Source organism: Rhinatrema bivittatum, chromosome 3, assembly GCF_901001135.1.
Source record: "Rhinatrema bivittatum chromosome 3, aRhiBiv1.1, whole genome shotgun sequence".
In the NCBI taxonomy this organism is placed as follows: Eukaryota; Metazoa; Chordata; class Amphibia; order Gymnophiona; family Rhinatrematidae; genus Rhinatrema; species Rhinatrema bivittatum.
Window position 1 is genome coordinate 214,728,089 of NC_042617.1, and position 21,091 is coordinate 214,749,179.

The following is a 21,091-nucleotide window of genomic DNA, read 5'->3' on the forward strand; positions in this document are numbered from 1 at the left end:
GCCCCAGAAGAGGAGGAGCCGGGGCGTCACCGGGGCCGACTCTGTGCCGACGCCGCAGACAGCAAAAAGGTAAGTGTCTTTTCACGGCAGCTTTCGCTCCCAATAGCTACATCTCCTATGGTGGCGCTATTGGGTGCGAAACCGGCAGCGATCGCACCGCGACGGTGCGATCGCTGCCAGCTAGCGCAGGCCCTCCCCCCGTCCCTCATCTTCTAAAGTATTGCAGGCCTGCGATACTTTAGAAAATGAGGCCCATAGCCTGTTAATTCTAAAGTTATCCGGCCATATAAGGCCAAATAACGTTAAACTTAATATATTCAGTTAGATTTAAAGTTATCTGGCTAAAGATAAACAGATAACTTCAATCAGGAATATTCAGTGGAGAGTTTTTCCTGCTGATTAACCAGGATAACTTATATGGCTAAATTTAGCCAGATAAGTAATCCGTTTCACATTTTCTTCAATGTAGGCCTCCCTGATTTTAATAAGTGACTCATTTTAGTCTTATTGTAGGTCACTGACAAACTAACATAACACACATCTAAATTTAAAGGTTTTTAAATTTGATTATGCCTTTCCACTCTTAAATAGTTTAAAACAAATTGAGCAATTCAACAAAATTAAAATGCAAAAGAAGTCCAGCAGATAGATGGGGGCTTATCTAGTCTTTTGCACAGTATCACATCTATGATTATCTACCTGTTGGGGAGAAGCTGTATGTCAACAGCTGGTACAAAAAGCAAATTCGTAAGTATGTGCCTGTGTGTGCCGGAAATTACGTGTATATGAGAGAGAGTGAGAGAAGAAAGATTGTGCTTACACCTCACCCATCCCCAATTAATACCTGATAATCTCAGGGTGACTGGACATCAAACGTTTCCCGGTATGGAGAGCATGGGACTATTTTTTAAATTATTAGTTTAAATTATTGGGTTTATTTAATATGTCTACTAGTTTGAAATATGTTATTGGGAAATTTTTTAAAATGTATATATGAGTTTTCAATCATTGGATATTTTTCTATTGATTAGCTATTTTAATATATTTATTATTTTAATAAGTATGGTTTGCTATTATGATCGATGTTTTATATTTTTTATATTATTTTATGTTTTATAAGGAATAGTGGTATATGTTTTTCTTTGCTGCACGGCATACAGAGTTTGGCTTGTTGCGGGTTCCAGATCAGTTTTTGTCTGCATGCTTCTATTTATAATTTATGCTCTCTCTGTTCTGTATTTGGTGAGGTTCTGTCTGTGTTCTGCAAGTTACCAAGGTGAGGTATTCTGCCAGTGTGTAATTTCTGTGTACAGATCTATAGCAGCTTGGTTTGTTCTGTTTTCCTTATAGAAGGTGTATTGGTGTCTTAGAGACTGATGCAATATTTGCAGTACTGACTTTTCATAGGTAGGATGTTACTGTTTGAGTGCTAACAGTTAGTGCTGATTTGGTATGGGAGGTTTACTATATTGTAATTTTCTGTTTACTCATTGCTTTCTGAGGTCAAGACAATACCCAACGTGTGTTACAACCGGTCTAATACAATACAGGTTCCAAGTTTCTTTTTTGCAGGGTTTTCTTGTTAATACCACAGCTGTGCATATAAATATAATATACAAGTTGTAAATTATATTTTAACCTCAGAAGACTTACTTTGAATTTTTTTCCACATAAAGCAAATTTGCTTATAGTAGACAATGTTTTCCATAGATAGTAGAATGAATTAGCCATTATATGTGAGTGGTGTCATCCAGCAATAATGAATGGACTTGTCTCTTTAAGCTTATAGAACTTTCAGCTTTACTGAGCATGTGTAGAAGTTCCCACGTGGGTGTTGACTCTACAGTTAGTATGAGATTAATCTATCTATGTAATCAACTCTCTAGAGAGGTGGAAGGGTATTCCATAGCTAATACATCCTGAAGTCTAGGGAAAACACCATTGAGAGTAAGCAAACTTACTTTTTCCATTGATAAGCAGGCTGAATTAGCCATTACATGTGGGAAGTTCTAAGCTAAGGATTGCAGTGGAGAGATACTTAATAAGCAAGCCGGACTCCATCATGGAGAGTAGACTATAGTGAGAAGAGATTCTGCAGAGCTGTGTGCCCAAATTTGCTGTCTGTCCTTGAAAGTATATCAAGGCAGTAGTGGGATAGGAATGTGTGGACTGAAGACCAGGTCGCAGTTTTGCAAATGTCTTCAATGGTACTTCTTGCAGACGAGTAACAGAGGAAGCCATGACTTTGTACCTGATGAACTTTAACAGAATATGTAAGTTGCAATTCTGCCAAGATGTAGCAGTGATGTATGCACACAGATAATCAGTTGGATAAAGTTTGCGTAGCTACTGGTATCCCCAAGCTTTTAGGGTCATAGGAGACAGAGCTGATTGGTTTGACAATGAGATTGAGTATGGACAGTTTTTACTCTCTTGTGTGCATGGGGCCTTGGGAAGAAAATAGGTAGTACAATGGGTTGATTGTAATGGCAATTTTGAGTGGGTTTCAAGAACCACTCTATTGTGACAGAACTGTAGATATGGAGGGCAGTGGACAAGAGCTTGTAGTTCACTAACTCTTCCCGCAGAGGTGACTGCAATGAGGAAAATTACTTTCCAAGTCAGGACCTTCAATGAAGCAGACTCGAAAAGCTCAAAAGGAGGCTTTATCAGTTGAGAGAAAACCACATTGAGATCCCATGGATCAGGAGATTTCTGTATCAAGGGTTTGTTGTGTGGGTGAATGGTATGCTGAGATGACACTCAGATGAACTCTCATTGAGGAAGTAGTAAGGCCTCAGTTAGAGGTAAAGCAAGTATTGTAAGAGCTATGGAAGCTCACATGAAAAAAAGACTGCAATCATGCTGTTGGCAAGAGATGGAGAACCTTCTCTATTTGAAGGCATAGCTTTTTCTGGTTGAAGGTTTCCTAGACAAAACTAATATATCTTTGATTTCCAATATTTACTGTATTCCTACTATCACTGCGTGCTCAATATCCAAACTTGGGAGATGGAGACAGGCATGAAACAGTGTCCTGTTTTCCTGAGTTAGAAAGGCAGGGTCTGACCCCAAAGCTATGAGAAGATAGCTGGCAAGTTTGACGAGATATACATACCAAATCTGTTTGGGCCATGCTGGTGCAATGAGGATTAAAGGACTTTCGGCACTGTTCTGGTGATGAGGAATATCAGATGAAAGGCATACATGAGGCTTTGGCCACATTCAAGTAGGAAAGCATCTTGGGTTAGTTTGGCCGCTTGTGTTTTGCTGTGATGGAAACAGCTCCTGTTGCGTTCGTGGCTGCACTTCGCCCTCGCTCCACCCTCTCTACCTTTGTGGCGACTCCCTCCAGGCATGATGGACGGCTTGCTGCCGTGGCGTCTCTATGCTGCTTCTCTCTGGCGTACCCGGACCGGCTCGATTCTGCGGATCCGCCATGTTCCTGATGACATAGGGCGAGCGTGCGCGCTCCGAAGTATGTACCAGCAAGGGCGCGAACCTCAGGGGCGTCCCCCTATATTGACGTCATCCTCTTCCAACATAAAAGGTCTTCACTTTCGCTAACTGATCAAGTTAGCAAGGAGATAGTCTTCACTTCAATGCTGGGATTCGTTCCAAGCTATTCTGCCTCCTCGGACTTACCAGAAGTTTCCGCTCCTCGGGGGCCTCGCTCTCTTTTCTTTATTTCAGATAGGAACCGGTATTCGCTCCTCGAGGGCCCATGTTCCTAAACACTTTGAAGATTCTCTATTCTCTGGAAGCTATCGCAGATACAGACATTGGTGAGTTACTATTTCAGATTGCAGATAGGAACCGGTACTCGCTCCTCAAGGGCCCATGTTCCTGAATACTCTGAAGATTATCTACTGCCTGGAAGCTATCGCAGATACAGACATTCGTGAGTTACCACCGCTCTCTCAGAGCTTTCCCTGGAACCAGGTACTCGCTCCTCGAGGGTCTAACTCTTTCCAGCTACTGAGCCTCTTTAGGAACCTATGTGAGATTGTCATCTATTACTGGCTATGTATACAGCATACCCTGTCTACTCACTAACTATAGTCTTTTTACAGATCAGCAACCCTGGGATCGCAATTCCAGTATCTGAGGGACTTCAGCCCTGCTGGGCATATCAGCTCACTACTGCCACCTCTGGTGGTTCTACTAACCTGTCTAATAAAAGAACTATCTGTGTCTGTCTCCATACCAAGCCTAGCCAGTGGTCCCTCTCAGGATATCCTCCTGGGGGCTCTGTCATCTGCCACTGGCCCAAGGATTCACCTATTTACATTCCTTTCCAGCTGAGTACCTCAATAGCACTCCGCTGTTACAGATTGCCAACTCCGCAGTCTACATCATAACAAGACTGCTAGTTCCGCCTACGGAGCATATCAGTTTGCTAAATTACTCCTTCCACAGGAGCCAGTTCCTAACAGATTGCAACTCCGCACGGTGACTCATAACAGATTGCTAACTCCTCCCACCTAGGGAGCTGAAACCTAACAGCTCCATTGTCAGTAGAGCTCAGAAGTCAAACAGTTAAAGGTTGAAAGACTCTGCTGAGGTGATCTGCTAGAATGTTGGAGATGACCAGTAGGTAGGTGTTGCGACCGGTCTGCGACTTCGCCCCCGCCTATTTAGTCTTCTTGCGGCTCCTCCCGCTCACCTCGGACTACTGGCTGCCGCGGCGTCTGTCTGCTGACCTCTCCGGCGTCCCCGGACCGGCTTTGGTGCTGCTTCTCGCCATGCTCCTCCAAGGTACCATAGGGCGTGCGCGCGCACGCCGCCCTGATCTTTATTTCCTCATTGGCATGAACCTCAGGGGCATCCCCCTGAGATAACGACACTCTGCTCGGAAATTTAAGCCTACAACGTTTGCTAGCTAATCGAGTTAGCAACGGACTCTTTTTGGACTTCCTTCCCAGAACTCTACGGATGGGATTCGCTTTCCGTACCGAAGCTACTCTGCCACTCCAGCGTTTATCTGGAAATCTTATTACTAATGGGGTACCCACTCCTCGGGGGCCTCTTCTGCTTCTTTCAGGTGCTATCAGGAAACCGGTACTCGCTCCTCGAGGGCCCATGTGCCCTGAGTCGCTGCCTGCATTTACAACCCTTTCTACTTGGAAGACCTCACTAACAGTTTCCATCTGTGAGTACAACTACCATCTATCCCACAGTACTGCTTCCCTGGAACCAGGTACTCGCTCCTCGAGGGCCTGCTCTCCCTGTCTCGGAGCTTCTCCTATTCTACCTGGGACTCTGTATGTTTCTCACTATGTACTCATAACTCTCAGTCTCTTTCCACTACAGCACAGCCAAGCAGAGGATCAGCTGTTCCAGCGTCCTGTGGGATACTCACCCCGCTGGGCTCAATATCTACTACTCACTACTGCCACCTCTGGTGGTTTTCAAAACTGTTTAAATAAAGATTCAATCTGTGTTTGTGTGTCCAGAGTCTAGCCTGACACAATGGTCCCTCACGGGACTGCCCCCCGTGGGCGTGGTCAGCTGCCACAGTGTCCCAGGATCCACCCAAACATCAATAACCATAACAGTAGGTAGCCTGAAGGTTCATCAATTGGCTTTCTGCCTAGTTCTATATCTTCAATGCTTCTCGGCAGAGAGACCATGATACTGTTCCCCCTTTTTGTTGATATAGAACATGTTGACTTGATTCTCTGAATTAAAATGCTCCTCCCTGGGAGGAGGTGTGTGAACATGATGAAGGCATGTCATATTGTTCTCAGCTCCAGAAGACTGATTTGAAAGAGACTTTTGTGAGGGCAACAAGTTCCTTGAGTATGGAAGGATCTCGCATGAGCACCCAAACCCTGGTAGAAGCATCTGTTGTAAGGATAAGATGATGGGAACACAGTCGAAGGCGAGTTCCATCCAGGAGCACATGGGATCGTAACCATCATGGTAACTCCCTTGCCATTGGTTACGTGATCCTCACCACTGGAAAGAAAGGTTGTGTGAGTTGATACCATTAACATCTGAGACCCCACGGAAGGTGATGGATGTGAAGACAGGTCAGTGGAACTACGTGGATGCCTGCTATCATGTGACCCAATAATATGAGGAACTTCCTGGCCATGGTTCTCAGATTGGAAAATTGTCAGATTACTGAGAGCATGGTAATCCTCCAGTCTTTCTTCTAACTTCTGTTTCCTTGCTCTTCTCATTGTAAGGTTGGAAGGATTGTTATTGCTGGCAAGTTTGCTGTTTTCATTAGTTTACAAGTTTGTGTTGTACTATAAGCTGTAGGTGAGGGAGGTTGAATAAAGCTATATAAAAAGAAAAAAAACTATATATATAGGATTCCTAAGCACATGTTGTCCTGGATGCAAGACTGACTAGAGGCTTTTTAAAAGAGCTCAGCAGCAGATAAGCCAGTTATTATAATTTCCAAGTCTGTTATTGAGTTGAAGAACTCAAAATACTGGTTCTACTAGAAATTGGGGTGCTTTTGAAAGTAATTTGAAACAAAGCGTGTTAGCGGCGACCGGGACCGGGTGTCATGGCTGCCGGCCGCGGTCGGCCACGACTGAGGCAAGACCAGGCACAGCAAAATTAACTCACCCGGATCGCCGGGTTGGTTTGAAGGTGCCTGCTGGGGCAGGCAGCCCTTCCTCTCTCTCTCCGGTAGCCGCTGCCATCGCTGAGTCGGCAGCGTGGCTCCGCGGCGATCCGGCTCTTCCCCCTCTGCCTCTTAGGGCCGCGCGCGCGGCTGTAGGAAACTCTTAAAGGAGCCATGACAGGAAGTGTCATGGCTCCCCCTGAAGCTCCTCCTCCGGCTTCCTGTACTTAAGGCAAGGGCTGAGCATTCAGTCCTTGCCTTGGTATTAAGGTTCCTGCCTTGAGTGTGTTCCTGGCTCCTGGTTCTTGCTTCTTCGTTCCGCTCTTCTCCCCTGCTCCGTGGATTGATTCTTGGCTGCTGACTTCTGGACTGGTGGATGTGTCTTCTCCTGGCTTGATCCTGGTACGGCTCTGGACTCCTCTCTGGCTTGATCCCGGTACGGCTTCGGACCCTTCTCCTGTCTCGACCCCGGTATGGCTTTGGACCCTTCTCCTGCCTCGACCCCGGTACGGCTTTGGACCCTTCTCCTGCTTCGACCCTGGACTGGATTCGGACCCCGCTGGTATATTGATTTCTGGACTGGCTTTGGACTGTTCCTCGACTCCATTCTCAGACTGTCATGACCTGCTGGAGGCGCCAGCCATCTGGACCCCACGACCTGCAGGAGGTGCCTGCATCCAGACCTCTTACAGTCTTCAGAGGAGTCGCCTAAGTCCCAGCGGCCGGACCCCTATGGGCTCCTCCTGGGGGGGTCGCGTGCTTCCAGGGTGAAGTCTTCTAGCATGTCTCTACGGCCCAAAAGGCCTCGCCCTTCGACGGTAGCTACTACCTCGAAACAAGGGTCCACTTTCATAACAGAATATCAAGGCCATGGACCCCGCAGAGGCCTCGGCTCGTCAAGCCATTCCAGGACTGGCTCAGAAGGTCATGGAACAACAACGGATTCTGGAATCCATGGCTTCATCTCTAGAACGACTTAATGCATGTATGGACTCCATGGCAGCTGCTCAGGCTGCCTCTGTTGCCGTACCAGCGTTGGCATCAAGCACCGGCCAAACTACAATTCCGTTACCTATACCTCCACGCTATGCAGAGGATCCTCAGTTGTGTCAAGGATTCATTGATCAGTGCAACATGCATGTTCAACTCCAAGCCTCTTCATTTCCAGATGATCTCACCAAGACTACTTACATTTTGTCACTCTTGGAGGGGAAGGCCCTGGCATGGGCTTATCCCTATTGGCGACGATCAGACCCCATCCTGCAAAATCTTCAAAAGTTCTTGGAACTTTTCATCGCAGTCTTCGACAATCCTGGGAAGCAGGTAGTAGCCGGTTCTAAACTGTTACAACTGCGACAAGGAAACCGAGCCCTCGCAGACTACACTATCGAGTTCAGAACACTGGCTTCGGAACCTCACTGGGAGGAGAACTGCTTGCGTTCCATATATCTGGAGGGTCTGTCGTCGAAGATCAAGGACGAGATGGCGGCTCGTGAACTACCAAGGTCCTTAGACGCTATCATCGACTTAGTAAACCGGATAGACCGTCGTCTGCAAGAAAGAGCCCGTGAAGGAGCTAACTCCAGAAGAACCTGCTCTTGGAACTCTCCTCGTCCAGTACCAACTGTCTCACAACCTACATCATCTTCCGGAGGAAATACAGAAGAACCTATGCAACTGGGACGTGGTCCTCTTTCCCCCGAGGAACGAAAAAGATGCCGTCGGGCAGGGCTCTGTATGTACTGTGGAGGATTGGGTCACCTCATAGCCCGTTGCCCGATCCGTCCGGGAAACTTCAAAGCCTAGGCTCCGGCGGGGGAGTAACTCTAGGCAGTACCTCTCCAGCTCCCCCACTCACTCTTCGGATCTCTTTGGCACTAAAGGACCTCCAATTCTCCACCATGGCCTTAGTAGACTCTGGTGCAGGTGGGAGTTTCATCCTTCAAGATATCGTGGAGAAACTCCATATTCCCCTGCAACTTTGCCCCACACCATTGATCATATCCTCTATTCATGGAGATCCTCTACCAGGGAGGATAACCCATCAGACTGTTCCGCTGGAGTGTCACATCGGCCCCAAACATTGTGAACAAATTTCGTTTTATGTTATCCAGAGAGCTATACACCCCGTGGTATTGGGTATTCCCTGGTTGCAACGTCATAATCCTCAGTTTGATTGGACGACCCTGAAACTTCTGCAATGGGGAGCTGCTTGTCAGGAGACTTGTCTTCAAGGATCCATACCTACTGACAGCTATGTCTGCATCGCACGACTCGAAGGCCTACCCGCACCGTATAGCCAATTTGTGGATGTCTTTTCTAAAAAGGCTGCGGATATCTTGCCTCCGCATCGGAAGTTCGACTGTGCCATTAACTTAGTTCCAGGGGCCTCTCCTCCCTGAGGGAAGGTCTACGCATTATCCGCTGCAGAGACTCAGGCTATGACCAGCTATATTCAGGAAAATCTACAAAAGGGGTTCATTCGACGCTCTACCTCGCCGGCCGGAGCTGGCTTCTTCTTTGTGGGGAAAAAAAGATGGAACTCTGAGACCATGTATTGATTTCCGCGGACTCAATGCTATCACCATCAAAGATCGCAATCCATTGCCTTTGATCGCTGAACTTTTTGATCGTTTACAGGGGGCCCAGATATTTTCCAAATTAGACCTCTGAGGGGCCTACAATCATATCAGAATTTGCGACGGTGATGAATGGAAAACGGCATTTAACACTAGAGACGGACATTATGAATACTTGATTATGCCGTTACTAATGCCCCTGCAGTATTCCAAAACTTTGTTAACGAAATATTCCGAGACCTGCTTTACATCTGTGTTGTGGTCTACTTGGATGACATTCTTATCTTCTCGACCGATTTGCAAGCACATAGACTACACGTCATTCAGGTATTACAGCGGCTTAGAGAGAACAGACTGTATGCTAAGCTTGAAAAATGTATTTTTGAAAAAGAGTCTTTACCTTTCTTGGGTTACATTATATCTAAACAAGGATTTCAAATGGACCCTGCTAAGCTGAAATGCATTAAAGAATGTCCTCAGCCTAATGGACTGCATGCGCTTCAGCGTTTTCTAGGTTTCGCGAATTATTATCGCAGTTTTATCCAGAATTTTTCTAAACTTGCCGCACCTCTGACTGCTCTGACTCGAAAAGGAGCTAACATCAAGGCATGGCCTGTGGAGGCCGAGGAAGCATTTCAAGCCCTTAAAGACTCCTTTCTTCGACAACCCTGTCTGCGGCATCCCGACCCCAAGCGCCCATTTTTCATTGAAGTTGATGCATCAGCTGAGGGAGTGGGTGCTGTCCTGAGTCAGACGACCACATCTGGAGCAGCGCATCCTTGTTCATATTTCTCCAAGAAATTTTCAGCGGCAGAACGTAACTATTCCATTGGAGATAAGGAGCTTCTTGATATCAAGATGGCACTAGAAGAATGGCGACAGTGGTTGGAGGGAGCCCAATATCGCATAACCATCTTTACTGACCACAAAAATTTAACTTATTTACAACAAGCTCAGCGGTTAAACCCACGTCAAGCCCGTTGGGCCCTCTTTTTCACTTGTTTCGATTTTGAACTACGGTATCGCCCTGCCGACAAGAACATTAAGGCTGACGCCTTATCCCGTTCATTCTCCACAGAAGATATTGAGAAGCCAGAACAATACATCATTGATCTGGCCCGTATCATCCTGTCCGCTACCTTCATGGTACCACCTGGGAAGACGGTGGTGCCTAAGCGGCTGCGCAATAAAGTTTTGGCTTGGGGTCATGATTCCAGATTGGCAGGACACCCCGGACGACTGCGAACACAGGCGCTTTTACAGCAGTATTATTGGTAGCCAGTGATGCATAAAGATATACGAGCTTATGAAGATTCCTGTTCAGTCTGCACACAACATAATGTCCTCACCGGGAAACCTTGGGGCCTGTTACAACCATTGCCCATTCCCACTAGACCATGGACACACATCTCCACAGATTTTGTAGTGGAGCTTCCTCCGTCTGATGGCAATACGGTGATATGAGTAGTGGTGGATCGCTTTTCTAAAATGGCTCATTTTATTCCACTCCCCTCCCTCCCGTCTGCCCCACGACTAGCTCAGTTATTCATGCTGCAAATCTTCCGTCTACATGGCCTGCCTCAACACATCACCTCGGACCGGGGTACGCAGTTCACGGCTCGATATTGGCTCAACCTCTGCAAGAAGTTCCAGATTTCATTGGATTTCACTACGGCCTTCCATCCTCAGGCTAATGGTCAGGCTGAGCGCACTAATCGAACACTAAAACAGTTCCTACGTTTTTACGTTAATTCTCACCAAGATGACTGGGCATCACTTCTCTCCTGGGCGGAATTTTCGCATAATTCACATGCTGGGACCTCTACGGGAGCATCCCCCTTTCAGATTGTCTTTGGTCGTCAACCCCGTCCGCCCTTGCTTGTACCCTTGCCTGTGCCTTCGCCAGCAGTTCAGTTGACTGCTAGTCAACTGAAACAACTTTGGGCCCATACACAAAAGATGCTACAGAAAGCAGCCCGCTCCGCGAAGAAATTCATTGATCCGCATCGACGCCAGGCTCCTCAGTTCCATCCCGGGGAGGTGTGGCTCAGCATCCGGCATATCCATCTGAGGGTTCCTTCCATGAGACTGGCTCCTCGGTATATTGGTCCGTTTCCGGTATTGAGACAATTAGGTCCAGTAACCTATCAACTTCGGTTACCTGCTTCATTGCACATTCACAATTCTTTTCATGTGTCTCTTCTAAAGCCATTGATCCTCAGGTGGCCTAGTCGGAAACCGCCAGAGCCGGTGCACCATCAGGCTATGGATGAGACTGTTTATCAAGTACGTGAGGTGTTGGATGTCCGGAGACGAGGCACCATTTGGGAGTACCTCCTGGCTTGGGAGGGATTTGGCCCGGAGGAGAACGCTTGGGAACCGGTAAAGAATATATTGGACAAATCATTGCTCAAAGACTTTCATTCCAAGCACCCTGGTAAACCCAAATCTTCTAGGGGGAGGCCTAAAGGAGGGGTACTGTTAGCGGCGTTGGCCGCGGCAGGCCACGACCGGGACCGGGTCCGGGTGTCATGGCCGCCGGCCGCGACTGAGGCAAGACCAGGCACAGCAAAATTAACTCACCCGGATTGCCGGATTGGTTTGAAGGTGCCTGCCGGGGCAGGCAGCCCTTCCTCTCTCTCTCCCGTGGCCACTGCCATCGCTGAGTCGGCAGCGTGGCTCTGTGGCAATCTGGCTCCTCCCCCTCTGCCTCTTAGGCAAACGTGCGCCGCTGTAGGAAACTCTTAAAGGAGCCATGACAGGAAGTGTCATGGCTCCCCCTGAAGCTCATCCTCCGGCTTCCTGTACTTAAGGCAAGGGCTGAGCATTCAGTCCTTGCCTTGGTTTTAAGGTTCCTGCCTTGAGTGTGTTCCTGGCTCCTGGTTCTTGCTTCTTCGTTCCGCTCTTCTCCCCTGCTCCGTGGATTGATTCTTGGCTGCTGACTTCTGGACTGGTGAACGTGTCTTCTCCTGGCTTGATCCTGGTACGGCTCTGGACTCCTCTCTGGCTTGATCCCGGTACGGCTTCGGACCCTTCTCCTGTCTCGACCCCGGTACGGCTTCGGACCCTTCTCCTGTCTCGACCCCGGTACGGCTTCAGACCCTTCTCCTTTCTCGACCCCGGTACGGCTTTGGACCCTTCTCCTGCTTCGACCCTGGACTGGATTCGGACCCCGCTGGTATATTGATTTCTGGACTGGCTTTGGACTCTTCCTCGACTCCATTCTCAGACTGTCACGACCTGCTGGAGGCACCAGCCATCTGGAACCCACGACCTGCAGGAGGCGCCTGCATCCAGACCTCTTACAGTCTTCAGAGGAGTCGCCTAAGTCCCAGCGGCCGGACCCCTATGGGCTCCTCCTGGGCGGGTCACGTGCTTCCAGGGTGAAGTCTTCTAGCAAGTCTCTACGGTCCAAAAGGCCTTGCCCTTCGACGGTAGCTACTACCTCGAAACAAGGGTCCACTTTCATAACAAAGCGTCCACTATTTAATTTCCCTCCTACCCTGCCCCACTACCCACCCACCCCTAGGCTTGTTCTTCTAATATAGTCCACCTGGATAAAGAATTGGAAACAAGATCATTTAGAAATTTTTTAGGTTCTCTATCAAATTAATTGAACAAAATGAGGACTATGGAATGTAACAATTGTGGAGCCTTTATTTTAAGGCAAACCATCTGGAAACTTAGGGCTTGCCCCATTTGTTCAGAACTATCTTCCATGAAAGAGGAATTGACTCATCTTAAAGCTGAATTAGCTGCATTAAAGAAAATATCAGAAACTAACAAGGAATCCACACCCACTCTACAGTATAATTCAGGAACAGCTTTACCATTATCTAGGAGAACTCAAAAGCCCATGAAAAAATGGTTTACAGTGGGCATAGGTAGGACAAGACACGTGACCTGAAGACACACATCCTTCACAAATATGAAGCCCACATGTCCAGCCCCCACACACACACACACACACTTACAAGTAGCAAACAGCAACCCAGGATCAAATGGATTACTGTGGGCTCTGGTAGAGTAAGACCTGTGATGAGGAGACTCATGCCCTCTCAAGTGACACAAATACATAATGCCTTCTCTGTACTACATAATGAAGAAGCTAAAGTAATGGAGACCGAGGAGGCATTTGAAAGGAAGGAAAAAACCCAGTGCACACAAACATTCCAGAATATAAACTATAACCATCAGTCCAAGCTCACTGTGCTGGGAGACTCAATCATCAGAAGCACTAATTTGGGAACTCTTGTCGAGGGGAACACTATAGTCAAAAGCTTTCCGGGATCTTCGGCTGGTATAAATGCTATTCAAATAGTCAATGCAATCAAAGAAGAAGGCAAGGACTATGAAGTTGATATTATTCATCTGGGAACCAATAACCTTGTTAGAAACAGCAACCAAGTAGAATAGAGACTTCCAGTCTCTGGCAAAGTAGATGAGTCACATGGCGAAGACTATTACCTTTTCAGAAGTCTTACCTGTTCATGGAAAGGGCAAAAAGAGACTAAGCAATATACATAAATTCAATACATGTGTCTATGTGATTCAGAGCTTTTGAGAGATGATCATTTAGGGTGTCTAGTTGACAAGGTTTCCTGTATTCAATTCTGGTCTTGGTTGCTGGGGGTGTTACAGTTTTGTATTGGATATTTATATTACAAGTAATTAATTTATGATCAGACCATGGGCTTGGGGAAGTAGTAGGACAGAGTGGTGTTGAGATAAGAGTTGATTAATATTATGGGGCAGATTTTCAAAGGGGTACACGCATAAGATACGCACGTACCCCCCGAAAACCTGCCCTAAGCTCCCTCTGCGTGTGCCGAGCCTATGTTGCATATCTATTAAAATCCAGCGTACTCTTGTTTGCGCAGGGTTGTGTAAACAAAAGTACGCTTGCGCGCTTCTTATAAAATTTACCCCTAAGTCTAGTGTGTGTCCTGCTTTGTGGGTTGATTGATTTACTATTTGATGAAAACCTAATGCTGACACTGAGTTTAAGAATGCATCACAGTTGTGGGATAATGGGTCTTTATCGACATGTAAATTAAAGTCACCGAGTATGATGGTAGGAATTTCAGTTTTTAGGTTAGTAACAAAAAACTCAATTAATGGAGAGACATTAAGTTCTAGTAAGCTTGGGGGTGCATAGATTAAACAAATTTGTAGCCTCTTGGAATTTAAAAGAGCTATTTCGAATTTGGGTGGAGAATTTATTTGCTGTATTTTTAGGAGGAGTTCCTTTTTTGATAGTATCATTATACCAACCGCTCTTCTGTTGAGTCTAGGAATAGATGTGATGTCATATTTATTTTTAGGTAATTGATTTAAAAGAACATAGATTTTTTAAACCAGGTTTCGGTGACTGCACATATATCAGAGTTTTTATCTGTGAGAACGTCGTTAAGGATAGGCATTTTTTTGACTAGGGATTGTGCATTTACCAAGAGTAGAGAAATAAGTGAAAGACTAAGTAATTTATTTTTGGGAATTAAGGGGATAGAGATTAGATGTCTACGTGGCTTTGGAAGTTTTTTTTTAACTATTTTTTGTTTTTGTCTATTCAGGGAGATGATGGAAGGGATGTGTTTGGAATCCATGTTATTATTTAGCATAGTCCATAGTTTAATTTAGAGGAATAAAATCAGGGGTAATTCGCAGTGTGTTTAGGAAGTTTAAGGGGAAACTAAGTGGAAAAACTAAGTGGCAAAACCAAGGGGCATGCCCCTTGGTCGCGCTCCTTAGGCGCGTGGCGCCTCCAGTCTACCGCAGTACTCTTTCAACCCTCATTGGGCCGTCGATGCTCCTACTTCAGCGTCGATGTCCGTGAGGGAGGCGGAGAACCGTGGGACTTCCGGGATCGGAGCCTGGAGAGAGAGGCAGGAAACTAGGCAAAAGAAAGCAAAATGAAAGTTCCGATTACAACATTCAAGTGGCGAAGGAGGCATGAGTCTTCCGAATCTTTGTGTTCACCTGGTGATGGTAAGGATATGGTCTGGTTCATATGGAACTGGGAAACCACTTTCGGAAGGAAGGATGGTACCGTACGCAGCTGAATGGTGCCTGGGGTGAACCTGAGGAACGGTTATCGACAGGATAATGCTTGTAGCTCGGAGATGCGACGAGCTGAGCATATTTCTATAAAGAATGCTGTCTTTAAGGTCAATAGGCGTAGAGATAGACCGCTTGCTGGTCTGAAGGACTCCCCTGCTAGGAAGTCTAGTACTAGGTTGAGGTTCCATAGAGGCACCGGCCACTTTACTGGTGGCCAGAGTTGTTTGACTCCTTTCAGGAAGCGAGACACATTAGGATGAGTTGATAGTCTGATGCCGTCCACTTTGGACCTGAAACAGGCCAGTGCTGCGACTTGAACCTTGAGGGAGTTGAGAGACAACCCCTTCTGCATGCCATCCTGTAGGAATTCTAGGATCATGGGCTGGTTGCGCCTGGACAAAGGTTTGCAGCACTATGAAAAATTCCACTCAGGAGAAGGTTCCTGGGTCCATGTTAATACCAGGTGAGATTGTAGTGGAAGCCCCGGAGGAACTTTCCTGTGGGGGTGCCGAGTTGAACATAGTTAGATCCGAGGTGCCATCATCAGTGGCTCCGGAACCCTCTCTTGGCTGTGGGAGGTCTTGATTTTGTTCTCCCTGGTTCTGTTCGCACTGCTGGCACAGGAGGGAATCTAATTCAGGCTGCGCAGCTCTCAAGTGGCAGGCTGGGCAAAGGAAGGGTTTCTTGGCCTTCTTGGATGGTGGTGCCATTGTTTGTGCGCATGTAGGGCTTAAAAACTCATCCGTGTAAGAGTAATGCGCGCGGATGCTCTTACTTGTGCGTGTCGAGAGTACAGAAGTTATGAGCAGTACGTGCGCACAAGTTGTGTGTGCAGGCGGCGTGCTTTGTGCATGTGGCACAGTTATGCGCGCAGTTGTGCGTGCCGCTGTGCGCACAACTCAGATGTGCGTGCAGTTAAGTGTGTATCCCTATAGACGCGCTCAAGTTAGGGCCTCGGGCTTCTGGCCTGCTCCGCGTGTACCGATGGTGAGGGGGGGGTGAAAATAGTGCAGACGACCCCGGCGACAAGATGGCAACCCCCCCTGGAGGGTCTTCACGTGTGTGGACCCTCGCACCAGATCGGGGCCTAGCCAGAGGGAGGCTGCTCAACCCGATTTAAATCTAGTCAGCGGAAGGTTGGTACGGCTGTTCGAGCCTTGGAGACCGGAGACTTAGAAGTAAAGGTTTCTACCTTAACTGGTCTTGGTGCTTACTGGTCACATGCCGGGCGGTCTCCAGCTGCGGGGGGAGAGGGAAATACCTTCACCGCCGTGCTGGAATCTGCACCTGCTGCCTTTAAGCCATCCTGGGGGCTACGCCCATGATGGGAATCGGCCGGCGGACTAAGGTTCACCTCTGAGGGATATCGAATCGACCTCAGGAAAGTCTCGACTGGGGGAGGGACCGTTATGCAAATTTTCTTTCTTCTTTCTTGTAAATGTTATACTATTCTCTTTTGAATAGTGACCGCATCTTCTATGGGAGATGGAGAAATACTGAAGAGCTAAGCATGCTGCACGGATATATGTAGGATGATGTCAGCTTTGAAATCTGACTCTGTCTCCCATCTGCTATTAGGAGAGCACAATACCCATTGGTCCTGAGTCCATCTGGCTACACGCTAGGAAATATACTGTTCTTGGGAAGGGTTTGTCTTTTGTCCCTTCTCCACGCTATGACTCTTTCGAAACGTGTTTATATTTATTGGAAGTCGAAATGGCTCCCACCAGATTCGGCAGATCCACTACTAGCAACTATGGAAAGACTCGTTCTTTTTCATCTTCAGCAATTCAAGGATGAGAAAAATTGGAGCGGTCTGGGAGGGAACTGGGAAAAAGGCCAATCACATCGCCACGTGCGAGTCACGGGCTGCCTGCACATGCGTGTGCAGCCACTGGATTTTATAACATGCTTGTGTTGGCATGCGCATGTTATAAAATCAGCACATCCATGTGCGCGCACCAGGAACTGCGCACACATGGATGCACGCACGCTGCTTTTAAAATCAACCCCTAAGTATAGCAGCATGGAGTTGTGCTCTCATAGCTCTCTTCTATAAATGGTAAATCCAAGAGGTCTAAAATCAGTTGAGGGAGCATCAAATAAGGGGGTTTCAGTAAGTAAAGCTGTCAATATGTCCTCAAAGCTGAAGGTATCCTGTTGTAGTTCAGATGCCATTCAAAATAGCTGTTCAAGCAATGAGCAAATAATATTCATAGGCGATAGTCCAACAATCAAAGATGAATAGCCAATGAGAGGAGAAATGACATTAAAAGTTCTACAATGTCCATAAAGTTCAAGAAAACAAAGTTGTATTGTGTATAGGCAAGCAACAGAGTTCAAATTGTCTGCATCAAGCCATTAACCCATTGTTGTCCTATGCCTTTTTCTTTTTTATAATGTTTGATACACTCTACCAAGTTTTTATAATGTTTGATACACTCTACCAGTGCTCTCACACTACTCTTCTGACCAGTGAATTTGCGCCGACGATAATCTGCTCTCTATCCCCGAGTTTTTTTTACCTTAGATTTCATTAATATGATCTGATTTGTTTTTCGAAATATGGTACACTTCTATATGTTTCTTTAAAGCATGCAGATTATGCATTTCATATCACTTATGCTTATTCCAAACTTATTTTTATTTTATTTATTTTATTTAAAATTTTTGTATACCGACGTTCGTTATGCAAACATCACATCGGTTTCCATGTAACAAAAACTGGCCAACAGGGCTTTACATTGAAACTGATTAAAGAACTGGGGAGTGGGAAGAGGGGGGAAACATGAAGGGAAATTATTGTACAAGAATAATATAAGCTAGGTAACATGATTATAAGCATGAGAGCATGATTATATATATATATATATTATATATATATATAATTATTATAAGCATGAGAGCATGATTATATATATATATATTATAACTTGCCACCTAACTCAGCTCTCTGCTTCAACGGCAGGGGAGAAGAAAAACTGATACTTCACGCATATCCAGCATAGCTCCCTGCTTCAACGGCAGGGGAGAAGAAAAACTGATACTTCACGCATATCCAGCATAGCTCCCTGCTTCAACGGCAGGGGAGAAGAAAAAAGGATTCGCACTCACAAAGCGGGGAGTAGCTGGCTTGTTACAGCGGTTACTACCCCAAACCAAATAAGCCTGATACTTCACTTTCAATGCATATCCAGCATAGCTCTCTGCTTCAACGGCAGGGGAGAAGAAAAACTGATACTTCACGCATATCCAGCATAGCTCTCTGCTTCAACGGCAGGGGAGAAGAAAAACTGATACTTCACGCATATCCAGCATAGCTCTCTGCTTCAACGGCAGGGGAGAAGAAAAACTGATACTTCACGCATATCCAGCATAGCTCCCTGCTTCAACGGCAGGGGAGAAGAAAAACAACCAATAAGGGCTGAATAACATAGTCTGGGTAAAACAAATAAGCATGGGTGTAGCTTGCTTATTGCGGCGGTTACTTCCCTTACTACCCCTAACTAATAAGCTTGATATTTCACTTGGATGCAGCTCCATCACTGCTCTCTACATTAATGGTGGGGGTGGAAGGGAAATAGAACCAAAGAGCTAAGAGAAACAGATAAGTATGAGAAAAAAATGTGTGAAGCTTGCTGGGCAGACTGGATGGGCCGTTTGGTCTTCTTCTGCCGTCATTTCTATGTTTCTTTTTCTATATTATTCTTCTGATTGGCATCTCTGCGCTGATGATAGCCCATGCCATAAATTTTTACTTGCCTGATTCTCTCGTTTATTTTATAAAAACGCGATCGGCATCATCTGAGATTTCATGCTATCATATTTTTGGTATTGAGATAACATTTATGAGAGGCATCTTTTCAATGGAAAAGTACCAGAGAGAGAGCCCCAGGAGGTATTGCTGGGTTCTGGAAACTGTCTTACTTTAAGATAACAAATGTACCTTTTTATAGCACAGGAAGAGCTGTAAAAAATACGTCTTCAAGGTTGGGTCAGAATTTCAAGGCCAGCTAAAAATGTTAATGTTAGCAAATGTTTTCACCTTGTAATCTTAAATCAGAGAACTGTTTGTAATAACATCCTGGGCAAAAGTGTATTTAAGTGAAGTCAATTGGATACCTGATTAAGTTGGACACTGCAACTTTGAGAACTGACTTCCTTATGCGCATAAGAATAAAAACTTTTAATTCTGATAAACATCCTCTCTGTTGTTGTTGTTGTGCCCTTGGTATAACTTTTACATTACAGTATCATCATTTGTAGGTCTAACTATTGCTTTAAAAGATTATTCTTAATGACATTCTCTCTCTCTCTCTCTAGTATCAAGCAATTACCCTGTTTAAAGAAAAAACCCTTTTGAACTTTTCTTTGCTCTTTTGGGGGTAAGTTGTTTTCAATTTTTCATTTTTATTTTGTGATCTATTTCTCTGATTATTTAACCTCCTAATAGTTCATTTTTGTGAGGTCAACAACTTTGTATGATATTTCAGATTCAGTGCCTTATCGCTCATGGGTGAGTTTGTTAAAAATAAAAAATATTTTTTGCATAATTAGGTATTATGTATAACATTTTATAGTCCTTCAAACTTATGGGTGTATTTAGAAACCAAATTTTATAAGAATTAATTACCTTTTAAAAATACTGCTACATAATGTTTAGAAACACATTATATCAAGCACAAACATATTTTACTATGGATAATATTACACACCTTATAGTATCCTGTTCGTATGCTTTTGCGTATTCTCGGATGTATATGTCCTTGTTTGAAACTGCTTTTTTTGATTCCAATTTTTATTATTTTGTCAGGTTCCCTCCCGACGCAGTCTTTTCAAAACACGGCCCATGTAGGGAGACCATTAATTCACTGATATAAACAATTTGGCTTGATGCTAACAATTTGAACTCTGTTGCTTGCCTATAAACAATAAAACTTTTTTTCTTGAACTTTATGGACATTGTTGAATTTTTTATGTTCCTCCTCCTCTCATTGGCTATTCATCTTTGATGGCTGGATTATTGCCTATGATTATTATTTGTTGTATGGGAGGGAGCCAAAAAGGAAGCCAGTGCTAAAGGAAAGATATATGAAATGCCACACAGCGTTTGCAAAGAAACACTTATGGGACATTGCATGCATGTGGGAGACATTTTGTGGTCTTATGAAACCAAAGTGGAACTTTATGGATCCAGTGCTTCATGATATGTGTGTTGTAAAACAAAAACAGCACATTACTCTGCTAATACTATCCCTATAGTAAAACATGGTGTTGGCAGCATTGTGTTGTGGGGATGCTTTGCACCACTCACCTTTCCCTCAATCTTCACAGGCCCTCCAGTCCTCTCTGCTGCAAAGTACAAGCAGATCTAGGAAGAATACCTGTTCTAGTCTGTTATAAACCTGGGACTGGGGAGAGGATTCACTTTTAAGCAGGGCTATGATCCTAAGCACAAAGCAAAAGCAACAAAAGAATGGCTGAGCAATGAGAAGTGAAAGTGCATGAGTGACCTAGTCAAAGCCCAAACTTGAATTCAAATAGAAAATCTGCCAAACCTTAGACTACAATTTACAGATAATCTAAAATCAACTTGAAAGAGCTTGAGTTCTTCTGCTAAGGAGAACTGGCAAAAATCACACCATCTCGTTATGCAGTTTGTAGATACTTATCCTAAACTACTCATAACTGTTACTACTGTAAAAGGGGATTTCACCATGTCAATATGTGTGAAGACTTACGCAATCAAGATTGTTTTTTGTTTTTTTTTTACAGTATTCTAACAAGTAGATCCTGAGGTTTACGCGCATGGCTGGGCCTTGCGCATGCTGGATGAATTTTCAAAGGGCCATGCGCGTAAACCCTAGTA

General features: G+C 45.3%; 1 protein-coding gene and 1 long non-coding RNA gene across 3 annotated transcripts in view; one reads left to right on the forward strand and one right to left on the reverse strand.

The window, feature by feature from the left end:
• LOC115087243 (unhealthy ribosome biogenesis protein 2 homolog) overlaps nucleotides 1-21,091 on the reverse strand; it is a 253,889-nt gene that overhangs the window by 12,520 nt on the left and 220,278 nt on the right. The gene's annotated exons all lie outside the window — the stretch shown is intronic.
• On the forward strand, nucleotides 11-20,166 carry LOC115087245. The gene is made up of 3 exons (XR_003855470.1): nucleotides 11-69; nucleotides 19,546-19,607; nucleotides 20,036-20,166. It is a non-coding gene; the product is annotated as an uncharacterized LOC115087245 (long non-coding RNA).